At 45.8% G+C, this 13,121-nt stretch overlaps 1 long non-coding RNA gene across 1 annotated transcript; it reads left to right on the forward strand.

Moving 5' to 3' along the window:
* The first annotated feature begins 877 nt into the window (after positions 1-877).
* On the forward strand, positions 878-4,091 carry LOC139831896 (uncharacterized). The gene is made up of 3 exons (XR_011746277.1): positions 878-1,168; positions 2,467-2,547; positions 3,812-4,091. It is a non-coding gene; the product is annotated as an uncharacterized lncRNA (long non-coding RNA).
* Positions 4,092-13,121: the final 9,030 nt, after the last annotated feature.

Here is a 13,121-nt window from a genome sequence, read left to right on the forward strand (position 1 = left end):
TGTAACATCCCAAGAGTAATACATAGATCCTTTTACCTTTTCTTGCATTGTTGTCATACCATCATGTTGCATTCATGCATATCACACCCTTGGTTTTTATAAATTGCTTTTGGTTTTGGCTTTGATCTTATGTTGCTTTACTTCTTGTTCTTCTTCTTTTCTCTCTCTTGGTTCATCCCCTCCTCTTGTGATGTTCCAAGCAAGGCTCTCCAACTATTCTTCCCCTCTCCTAACCCTAATACACATAGGTCATGCCAAATTTTTCTAAAAATTTGGTAGCACCTTAATCTCTCTTCTACTCTCCACCTTGCTATCCAACTTGAATTGAATTGGAGATGCTCCTTCTCAAATGGTTGGATTAATTTTGTAAAACTACAAACTAATTTGCACATAAAATCATGGAGCTATTCTTCCTTTCTAGCTCTATGCATAATCCCTTCTTTTATTCTTCTTCTATCATCACATGTGATATGGTGATCTTCTCATATTCTTCTCTCTTCAAATTTCAAACAATTCCTTTCCTCCAATTCATAAAACAGTTTTGTATTTTGACAAGAAAATAAAAATCAGAAAAGAGAGAAAGAAATAAAAAGAAAGAAACCAAAACCTAACCTATCTAACCAAGCCCACAGCAGCCCATCTCCCCTCTCTTCTTCTCACCGTGGTGGAAGCCCAACCCGAGGCAGCCCAATAACCAGCCCTCTTTGCATGCTAAAAACAGTAAATGGAGGCACTTCCTTTCCTTCGACGTCGCCGTCTTCCCCCTCCTTTTCTGGCAAAACGCGACGACGCCGTCGTCTCTCCTCACGGCCAACCACCCCACCGTCCTCCCTTATAAAGCACCGAGCCACCTGCTCCAACCCTAGCCCTTCTCCCTCCTTCACAAGACAGCTGCCGCCACCCTCTCCTCTTCCGCAAAAACCCCAACCCGAGCCACAGCAACCCGTCGTCTACCTCCTACCGCCGTCGCCATGAGCGCCGCCGAGGTGACCTGAGCACGGGAACGCGTTCATCTTGACCTCCTCGTCCTCGACGTCTTCTTCCCGGAGCCAAACGCGCCAAGTTCAGCTCGCTCTCGTCCACCGCCTGCCTCGACTACCCGGCCATCTCTTTCTTCTTCGTCTCCGGCCTTCTCCACCGCTTCCACCTCGCCATCAGCCAACCCAGGGTGAGCAGCACCATCCTCTACACCTCCTCTGCATGCTACATTCACAGATCCAGGAGAGAATCGAAACGAAAAATGAAAAACGTGTCCTTTTTACGTCTGTGTCACGGTGGCCACTTCCGACGACCCTCGCCGCCGGCACAGGTCACCTCCGCGCGAGATCTTTGCACCGTTGCAAAGCCACGACATAGATCTACACTTTTTCTGTTGGAACCTTTCCAAGAAGACACACCGATTCGTCGCCATCTTCGTTCAAAGATCGAACCAGAAACGGTATTCAGTTTTGCTGTTCGTCGACCGTGTCGTGACCTCGACTTCCGACGCTCACCGCCGACGCCACAGTGCACCTTTTTGGACCATTCCACCTCCAGTCGAATCTTGGTACCTGCCTCGTACTCAACCCGTCGAGAGTCTCGTCTAGATCTGGCTAGATTCGCCACGGGTACGACTTTAAAATCCGTGCAAAATCGCGTCTACAGGAAATCGCTAGTGTCAATATTCAGTTTCAACTGTCAAAATTCAGTTAACCGAGGCGCACACCTAATCTTGTCTGAAGCTTGTTGGTATTCAAAGCCGAAGCCGTAACACACTGGTTACCAGCCCCATCTCAATTCCAAGTGACCTGGGTTCGAATCTCACCACCACGGAATAAACCAACCTTTTTGCCTCGCCACGTGTGCGTGCTGATCTGTCACTGGGACCCAGCCATCAGCGTCCCTGGCTAGATCAAGCTCGGTGAAATTCGTTTTCCCGCCCAAATCAATTCCAATTCAAAATTCCATTTTTCCAAATTTCTGTTTTGTTTACAGCACCTTTTCAAATATTTTAATTTGGCACTTTTCGAATTTCAAATTCAACAAACCTGATATGTTTGAGTATCAGGAAAACATGTACTTTCCAAATATAAACTTTGTTTCAATTTTTGAATAAATAAAATTTGCCAATAATTCAATTTGGGTAATTCAAAATGCAAACTTGCATAATTCATATCTTTAAATCTACAACTCCAAATTCAATAATTTTTATATCTAAATGCATCAGAAAAATGAGAGGAATTCAAATCTTGCATCATCATGCATCATTGGCATCATCTCTGAATTGTCCAAAATAAAACTTGCAAAATGAATTAAGGTATATGTGAGGGTGCTTATCATTTCATGTGACATTGGAGCACCCCACTTAATTTTGCCTTGCACATATCATCTTGCCATGTCATCATGCATCATATTGCGCATTGCATTTACTTGTATTGATTTGTGCTATACTTTCCCTGTATGTGCTATTTGGTTCTTCTCGAGTAGACGCCGATACAGAGCAGTACGAGCAGGAGTACGAGCACCCCCAGGAGGATCGTGCCTGTGCTTCTACCGCTGATCTGACAGGCGAGCCCACCTCTTCACCTATTTTACATTTTCTTGCTTTTTTGATCTATTGCTATCCCTATGTTGCGATTCTGTAGTGTCACGTGTCCTATTTCACCTGTTACCTATATATTCGAGATACACCTCCTCGCCCTACCTATTGTTTGTTGTTTGCCAGCTTTGCGAGTCGTAGACGAGTTTAGGGTTTTTGTTGATATCTCGAAATGTTCGGGATATCTTGTTGGGATGTTGACACATGCACTACCTTTTCGAAAATGAAGTTGATAACTTTTGCTACAATTAAAATTGATATGGGATAATAATATTGCAGAGGCATCGGTGAGCCCCTTTGCGAAAGCATCGGATTTTTGTCTCACTTGTGTCCCCTAGGACCCGAGTTCTTGTTATCTGTTCTAAGACTGAGCGCGCTAACCACTCGTGGGAGGTTTTATCGGGACCCCCCATCACCCATTACCATTTCTCAAGTCTGTTGAAAAGGGGGCCACAACCTTGGTTTTATTTGGCGCATGCATGTTTATATATTGTTGCCTTCGGGTGTTTATTTTCTGTTGCCTTCGGGTGTTTTATTCTGTACTGCACTGCATAATTGCTATACGACTTATCTAGTGCTTGGCCGTTAGTGCCCGCCTAGACGCCTACGCAACCTCTGGGTCCGTCTCGGAGTACGGCCGAACTTCGTCACGGGTAGCTTAGTTGGGTGGCCCCCCTGGGCATTCTTGCAGATCTGGGAACGGTCTTGTTGTGAGACCCCGCACTTGACTATGCGGGTTCGAGCATGCGTGTATGGGATCAGTAGTGCACCCCTGCAGGGTAAATCTTATCGATAAGCCGTGTCCGCGGTTATGGACGACTTGGAACTGTTTAACTCGATCATAGAACAACTTACATTTAATCTTGTCGCTAATAATTTGCTAATAATCTGCGTAGTAAGTTAGTACTACTACAATGGATATGAAAATAAATTTGTCAACTGTGTGAGTGCCTTGCCAGTACCTCTTGGCTAAGGGGGATCGCATCGGCTGGGCTTTGTTTGCAGAGTATAGAACTGCTAGCTTATGCGCTCTCTCACCTTCTCTGATAGACGTATGTTGCAGCGTGTCTCTATTGGTTAGTTGCTTTGCTGCCGCTAAACTCCACATATAGCCGGGCGAAGTTTACACCGCCCACCAGCAAGCATAGCTGGTCTTGTCTCGCAAGTACGTGCCACTTGGTACTTACCCTCGTTTTCTCCCTCTTTTTCCGGAACCCGCTTTTCGACAAACAGGTACGACAGATGATGAGCAGTACGCTGGAGGCTACTTTGTCGAGTTCACGGACGACGACTTCGTTGAGTAGCAGGATCGCTCCTAAGGCAGCAGCCTGTGGCTTGTTGGTTATGGATCCCGCTTGGTTATCTTCAGGACTCTTAGTTCAATTTGGATCCTGTCTGTACCCAGACTATTTGCTACCTCTATGTATGATGTACAGATGGGATATGTGTCCCTTTGCGTGTCATTTGGATCTTGCTCGGTAGAGCGTTGCTATATATAAACTTTATTTCCATCTTTTGTGTCGTAGATGGTCATATTGTGATATTCAATCTGTATTCTACCCTTGTATCATGTGCACAGTGCGTGTATGTGTGAAGTGCACAGGAAGGTGAAGCACTCAGGCTTGGAAAGCCTAACGTGAGCCTATGAGGTGGGTGTTGTGTGCATGGGCATGTCGAGCTGTTGCTTGGCCTACCCATAAGCTTGGGAATGCGAGGCGACCTCGCGGTCCTTCGTAGTGACCTCATGCACATAAACCCCTCGTACCTGCGCGCTCTGGGTTTTCCTACTCCTGGGCCTTACAGGTACCAAGGCATGCACGGGAAATCTTCTTACGAGTCTTCCGATATCCGACCGCCCAGTGATTTTGATAGCAATTCCCTTGCTTTGATTTCTTTTACTCCGCGCTCTTAGCTGCTCATGTAACTCTACTCCTCTATGCTCTAGCTATTTCCGTGCTACTACTCGTAGTACTCCACGAAAGGAAACTGGTCAAACTGACCAGACACAAACTGCACGTCTGCACCACGATGCAGTGCCGTGCTTGTATGGCCAAAATTTAGTACCCGGCAACTTCGACGAGCTGCCGCAGAAGACAGTAAATCCCCTCGTTTATCCCTTTTGCCTCTCCGGCCGTCTCCCATCTTCTTCACCTCCATCATCCATCTCCAGTTCTGCAGTCGCTTGCTGCCGCCTTTGCATCCTCTGAATCGCCAATCTACGTAGCTTTCTCTCGCCACCCCACCCGAAGCATTGTTCCTTGCATACCGCTCGCCCTCTCGTCCCACCCAAATACCCAATCACACTTGTTTCCACTGCAGTCTTTTGAAGCTACTCCAAGGTTACATAGCCCCAGGGCGCAATCCGCCATTGTTATGAGTCGGCCATCTTTTTTATTCCTATCGGCCATGGATGTAGGGATCTTCGACAGATTCAGCACGAAAGCCGATTGGTTTTCAAACCTACTGGATGATATCAACATGTGGGTAAAGATCCACATGCTGCGGGAAGAGATCGACATGCTGGAGACCTTGACATTGTCTGCCAGCATGGAGATCCCGGCAGCGACAACATCCGTTTCTAATCCTTCGGCGGCGCCAACTTGTACGGCGGCTCCGGCACCGTCCTCCGTTGCACTGTCTATTCCGTCGGAGGCACCATTTTTTCCGGCGGACCAGGCAGCACCTCCCTCTGAATTGTCTTCTCCGGCGGCGGCACCAACTGCTCCTGCGGCCCAGGACCCATCGCCCACGGCACTGTATTCACCGGCAGCTGCATCATCCGAAATTATCGTTAAGTACTACACTGGGATGCGTAAAGCTGGTGTAAGTAGTGTGTTGGTTATTTATTTTTACTGTACATTAGTTTCTTCGTAGTGACCGAAACAGGCGCACGTCGCCCACGTCGCGTGCCCACGACGCACGTACAAGCAGACACGATCAAGACACCGTCCCACGTGGGACGGGCGACGACTTCGGCACGCCCACGCCCCGCCGATGGCGGCGGGTACCGCAACGATGGCCTGCACAGTGTCTGCCTACCCTACAGAGTAGGGTGCGACCTAGACAACTAGTAGGCGGCAAACACTGTACCCATATCTCGCTTAGTTCATCTGTACGACCGGGCCCCGCTTGGCGGCCCCACATGTAAGATGGTGCCCCAGGCCTATATAAGGGGCACCATCCCTCCCCTTACAGGGGTTCGCATTCTCAGACTCTCATCCTCCCCTAGATACAGCTCCAGGAGCCTCTTGTAAACACTCCATCGAGTAACGCGAGAGCAAGGCAGGAGTAGCGGTTTTACCCCTCTCACAGGGGGCCGCGAACCTGGGGACATCGGTGTCTCCACCTTCTGTGCCCAACCCGTCCGGGCGCAGTCGCAGCTTTCATGTCCCCTCACCTTAACCTCTCCCGTGAGGATATGCCGTTAACGATACGACGACACTTCTGGAGAGTGGTAAATTCTCAGTAGATTCAATGTATCGAGCTTTAATCCAACATGTTATTCCAATCGATAGTAACAAAAAAAAATTGAAAGATGAAGATACCATTGAAGACGAAAATTTTCGCATGGCATCTTCGTCGGGGGTGATTCTTACAAAAGACAACCTTGTTAAAAGGAATCGGTATGGAAGTAAGAAGTGTGTTTTTTGTTATCATGATGAGACAATCAAATATTTATTTTTCAAATGTAAATTTGCTGCTTCTGTATGGTCAGTCATCCAAATGTCTTCTAGACTATATTGCCGTACTAGTGTTAGCAACATATTTGGCAATTGGTTACATGTGATTGATCACAAGTACATAATTCTTATTAGGGTGGGAGTGCTTGCTATTATTTGGTCGCTACGGCTATGTACAAATGGCAAGATTTTTAATGATAAATCGTCTTCAATTATGCAGGTTTTGTACCGTTGTACTGCTATACTCCGTTCGTGGTCAACTCTACAGCGTGTGGAGTGGAGAGAACTATTTATGGAGGTCTGTGTACGTTTGGAGGATACGTTGAGGGATATTTTTCCCGACATGGATAGCCGCATGATCTCAGGATTGGGCCTCCACCTATTTAGGCGTCATATGAGCTATGATATATCTTGTATTTCGCCTTGTTTACCTTTTATTTGTCAAAGTTGGATCTTGTGTCTGTTGTGTGCATCTCAGTTATGCAGAGGCGGGTGTAATACTTAACTTTAAATAAAGCGCCCATTATAAAAAAAAGTTGATTTATATGCTGACATTAAGTTGATCATTTTTTATGCTCTTTCCTCACTTAGTGAATTATTGTATTAATGTGTAGCGATGCTGATAATCATCATCACTAGTGGAGAAGAGGCCTTTGGTCCCAAGCAAATGTCCCAGTGCTGAACCAAACCGGGTCCAATGGGGGCATTGGTCCCGGTTCGTTTCTGCCCAGGACGACCCCACCCGCTGGCGCCTGTCCTATAGTGGCCTTTGGACCCGGTTTGTATTACAAACCGGGACTAAAGGGTCCACCGCACGGCGCCGCAGGCCGTGTCAGTCGTGGGGAACCCTTTAGTCCCGGTTTGTAATACAAACCGGGTCCAAAGGCCCCCCCCCTCTGGCTATATAACCTTGCCCCTGCCCAAGGGTCCAAACACTTGGCCATTTTTTCACTTTCTTCACAAGAGGGGTGTATTGCTCTCCTCTCTTCTTCACATGCACAAGAGGTGTTCGATGAAATGCTTAAGAGGATTTGCCACTTGAGTTTACACAAATCAAGCCACACTTAACTTGCTTTTTTCTTCTTCATCGAGGTTAACAACTTTATCCTTTTCATCTGCAATTGATAAAATGCATGTGTATATATACATCGTGATGTTCTGTAATGGTTTTGATCAGCTTAATTATATCATGCGAGATGAATCGGCAATGGATGTACATTGACCGACGGTTTGACGAGTTCATCGCGGGCCTGGATAATTTTATGGCCGTGGCGGAGGCAAACAAACATGGTGGCTTCATGTATTGTCCATGTGTGGACTGAAAGAATACCGTAAATTACGCTCACTCGAGTCTCATTCACAGCCACCTTCTGCGATCCGGTTTCATGCCCGCTACTATTGTTGGACCAAGCACGGAGAAAGAGGGGTTATGATGGAAGACAATGACGAAGAGGAAGAGGATGATGACGGTTATCCCAATTTCCCTGAATACGATGATACTGCAGAAGGCAATGAAGACAATGAAGTAGAAGATCAAGAGGCACCAGATGAGCCTGCTGATGATGATCTTGGCCGGGCCATTGCTGATGCAAGGAGAGAATGTGAAACTGAAAAGGAAAGGTTGGCCTTCGACAAGATGATAGAAGATCACAACAAATTGTTATACCCAACTTGCGAAGATGGCCATAAAAAGCTAGGCAGCACACTGGAATTGTTGCAATGGAAGGCAGAGAACGGTGTCACTGACTCAGGATTTGGAAAGTTGAGGACACTACTTAAGAGGAAGCTTCCAAGGGGTAACGAATTGCCCGCCAAGATCGCATTTAAGCGAAGAAGATTGTCTGCCCTCTAGGATTAGATGTGCAAAAGATACATGCATGCATTAATGATTGCATCCTCTACCGCGATGAGTACGAGAATTTGGATGCATGTCCGGTGTGCACTGCATTGCGGTATAAGATCAGACGAGATGACCCTGGTGATGTTGAGGGCGAGCGCCCCAGGAAGAGGGTTCCTGCCAAGGTTATGTGGTATGCTCCTATAATACCACGGCTGAAACGCTTGTTCGGAAATAAAGAGCATGCTAGGTGGTTGCGATGGCACAAAGAAGACCGTAAGAAAGACGTGATGTTGAGGCACCTGCCGATGGCTCCCAATGGAGAAAAATCGATAGAGAGTTCCCAAACTTTGCAGGATGCAAGGAACTTACGGTTTGGTCTAAGTACAGATGGCATGAATCCTTTTGGAGAGCAGAGCTGCAGCCATAGCACCTGGCCTGTGACTCTTTGTATATATAACCTTCCTCCTTGGTTGTGCATGAAGCGGAAGTTCATTATGATGCCAGTGCTCATACAAGGCCCGAAGCAACCCGGGAACGACATTGATGTGTACCTGAAGCCATTAGTCCAAGAACTTCTACAGCTGTGGTCCCTAGCAGGTGTACGTGTGTGGGACGAGCACAAGCAGGAGGAATTTGACCTAAGAGCGATGCTTTTCGTAACCATCAATGACTGGCCTGCTCTTGGTAACATTTCAGGACAGTCAAACAAGGGATACAATGCATGCACACACTGTTTACATGAGCTCGAAGGTGATTATTTGGAAAAAGGTCAGAAGGTCGTGTACCTGGGGCATCGTCGATTTCTTAGGATTACCCATCCCGTAAGAAAGAAAGGCAAGCATTACAACGGTGAGGCTGATCACCGGAGGAAGCCTCCCCATCGTGATGGTGTTGATATATTTGGTATGGTCAAGGATCTAGATGTAATATTTGGAAAGGGTCCTGGCGGACGGTCTGTTCCGAATGACGATGCCGGACACGCGCCCACGTGGAAGAAGAAATCTATATTTTGGGATCTACCCTATTGGGAAGTCTTAGAGGTCCGCTCTTCAATCGATGTGATGCACGTGACGAAGAATCTTTGCGTGAACCTGCTAGGCTTTCTGGGTGTGTACGGGAAGACAAAAGATACACCAGAAGCACGGGAGGACCAGCAACGTTGGAAAGACCCCAAAAAGCTGCATGAGAGAGTTAAAGGACGTCATTTATCCAGCTACGCTCTTACAAAAGCAGAGAAGGAAATATTTTTTGAATGTCTTAGCAGTATCAAGGTCCCGTCTGGCTTCTCCTCCAATATAAAGGGAATAATAAATATGGAGAAGAAAACATTCCAGAACCTGAAGTCTCATGACTGTCACGTGATAATGACACAGTTGCTTCCGATCGCATTGAGGGGGCTTCTACCGGAAAATGTTCGACTGCCCATTGTGAAGCTATGTGCATTCCTCAATGCAATTTCTTAGAAGGTAATAAATCCAGAAATTCTACCGAGGTTGCAGAATGATGTGGTCCAATGTCTCGTTAGTTTTGAGCTGGTGTTCCCACCATCCTTCTTCAATATTATGACACATCTCCTCGTTCACCTGGTCGATGAGATTTCCATTCTCGGTCCTGTGTTTCTACACAATATGTTCCCCTTCGAGAGGTTCATGGGAGTCTTGAAGAAATATGTTCATAACCGTGCTAGGCCAGAAGGAAGCATCTCCAAGGGCTATGGAACAGAGGAGGTCATTGAATTCTGTGTTGACTTTATTCCTGACCTTAAGCCGATTGGTGTTCCTGAATCGCGGCATGAAGGGAGACTAAGTGGAAAAGGCGCCTGTTGGACCTGCGTTGTGCCCGGAGGTCAGCGAAGAACGCGGCGGTGTTGTCGACGTCGTTGGGGAACTGCGCCCTTGATGGCGTGTAATTCACACATTCGTTGGGAACCCCAAGAGGAAGGTATGATGCGCACAGCAGCAAGTTTTCCCTCAGAAAGAAACCAAGGTTTATCGAACCAGGAGGAGCCAAGAAGCACGTTGAAGGTTGATGGCGGCGGGATGTAGTGCGGCGCAACACCAGGGATTCCGGCGCCAACGTGGAACCTGCACAACACAACCAAAGTACTTTGCCCCAACGAAACAGTGAGGTTGTCAATCTCACCGGCTTGCTGTAACAAAGGATTAACCGTATTGTGTGGAAGATGATTGTTTGCAGAAAACAGTAGAACAAGTATTGCAGTAGATTGTATTTCAGTATAGAGAATTGGACCGGGGTCCACAGTTCACTAGAGGTGTCTCTCCCATAAGATAAACAGCATGTTGGGTGAACAAATTACAGTTGGGCAATTGACAAATAGAGAGGGCATGACCATGCACATACATATCATGATGAGTATAGTGAGATTTAATTGGGCATTACGACAAAGTACATAGACCGTCATCCAACTGCATCTATGCCTAAAAAGTCCACCTTCAGGTTATCATCCGAACCCCCTCCAGTATTAAGTTGCTAACAACAGACAATTGCATTAAGTATTGCGCGTAATGTAATCAGTGACTACATCCTTGAACATAGCACCAATGTTTTATCCCTAGTGGCAACAGCACATCCGTAACCTTAGTGGTTCTTGTCACTCCTCCAGATTCACGGAGGCATGAACCCACTATCGAGCATAAATACTCCCTCTTGGAGTTACTAGCATCAACTTGGCCAGAGCATCTACTAATAACGGAGAGCATGCAAGATCATAAACAACACATAGATATAACTTTGATAATCAACATAACAAGTATTCTCTATTCATCGGATCCCAACAAACGCAACATATAGAATTACAGATAGATGATCTTGATCATGTTAGGCAGCTCACAAGATCCGACAATGATAGCACAATGGGGAGAAGACAACCATCTAGCTACAGCTATGGACCCATAGTCCAGGGGTAGACTACTCACACATCACACCGAGGCGACCATGGCGGCGTAGAGTCCTCCTGGGAGATGATTCCCCTCTCGGCAGGGTGCCGGAGGCGATCTCCTGGATCCCCCGAGATGGGATCGGCGGCGGCGGCGTCTCTGGAAGGTTTTCCGTATCGTGGTTCTCGGTACTGGGGGTTTCGTCACGGAGACTTTTTATAGGCGGAAGGGCAGGTCAAGAGGCGGCACGGGGCCCCACACTACAGGCCGGCGCGGCCAAGGGGGGGGCCGCGCCGCCCTATGGTGTGGCCCCTCCGTGGCCCCTCTTCGTCTCTCCTTCGGACTTCTGGAAGCTTCGTGAGAAAATAGGCCCCTGGGCTTTGATTTCGTCCAATTCCGAGAATATTTCCTTACTAGGATTTCTGAAACCAAAAACAGCAGAAACAAAGAATCGGCACTTCGGCATCTTGTTAATAGGTTAGTTCCAGAAAATGCACGAATATGACATAAAGTGTGCATAAAACATGTAGATAACATCAATAATGTGGCATGGAACATAAGAAATTATCGATACGTCGGAGACGTATCAGCATCCCCAAGCTTAGTTCTGCTCGTCCCGAGCAGGTAAAACGATAACACAGATATTTTCTGGAGTGACATGCCATCATAATCTTGATCATACTATTTGTAAAGCATATGTAGTGAATGCAGCGATCGAAACAATGTATATGACATGAGTAAACAAGTGAATCATATAGCAAAGACTTTTCATGAATAGCACTTCAAGACAAGCATCAATAAGTCTTGCATAAGAGTTAACTCATAAAGCAATAATTCAAAGTAGAGATATTGAAGCAACACAAAAGAAGATAAGTTTCAGCGGTTGCTTTCAACTTGTAACATGTATATCTCATGGATATTGTCAACATAGAGTAATATAATAAGTGCAATAAGCAAATATGTAGGAATCAATGCACAGTTCACACAAGTGTTTGCTTCTTGAGGTGGAGAGAAATAGGTGAACTGAATCAACATTGAAAGTAAAAGAATGGTCCTCCATAGAGGAAAAGCATCGATTGCTATATTTGTGCTAGAGCTTTGATTTTGAAAACATGAAACAATTTTGTCAACGGTAGTAATAAAGCATATGCATCATGTAAATTATATCTTATAAGTTGCAAGCCTCATGCATAGTGTACTAATAGTGCCCGCACCTTGTCCTAATTAGCTTGGACTACCGGGTCATCACAATGCATTGTTTTTACCAAGTGTCACAAAGGGGTACCTCTATGCCGCCTGTACAAAGGTCTAAGGAGAAAGCTCGCATTGGATTTCTCGCTATTGATTATTCTTCAACTTAGACATCCATACCGGGACAACATAGACAACAGATAATGGACTCCTCTTTTATGCATAAGCATATACCAACAATTAATAATTTTCTCATTTGAGATTTGAGGATTGTTGTCCAAAACTGAAACTTCCACCATGGATCATGGCTTTAGTTAGCGGCCCAATGTTCTTCTCTAACATATGCATGCTTAACCATATGGTGGTAGATCTCTCTTACTTCAGACAAGACGGACATGCATAGCAACTCACATGAAATTCAACAATGAAAAGTTGATGGCGTCCCAGTGAACATGGTTATCGCACAACAAGCAACTTAATAAGAGATAAAGTGCATAATTACATATTCAATACCACAATAGTTTTTAAGCTATTTGTCCCATGAGCTATATATTGCAAAGGTGAATGATGGAATTTTAAAGGTAGCACTCAAGCAATTTACTTTGGAATGGCGGAAAATACCATGTAGTATAGGTAGGTATGGTGGACACAAATGGCATAGTGGTTGGCTCAAGTATTTTGGATGCATGAGAAGTATTCCCTCTCGATACAAGATTTAGGCTAGCAAGGCTTATTTGAAACAAACACAAGGATGAACCGGTGCAGCAAAACTCACATAAAAAACATATTGAAAACATTATAAGACTCTACACCGTCTTCCTTGTTGTTCAAACTCAATACTAGAAATTATCTAGACCTTAGAGAAACCAAATATGCAAACCAAATTTTAGCATGCTCTATGTATTTCTTCATTAATGGGTGCAAAGCATATGATG

Source organism: Lolium perenne, chromosome 6, assembly GCF_019359855.2.
Source record: "Lolium perenne isolate Kyuss_39 chromosome 6, Kyuss_2.0, whole genome shotgun sequence".
NCBI classification, from domain to species: domain Eukaryota; kingdom Viridiplantae; phylum Streptophyta; class Magnoliopsida; order Poales; family Poaceae; genus Lolium; species Lolium perenne.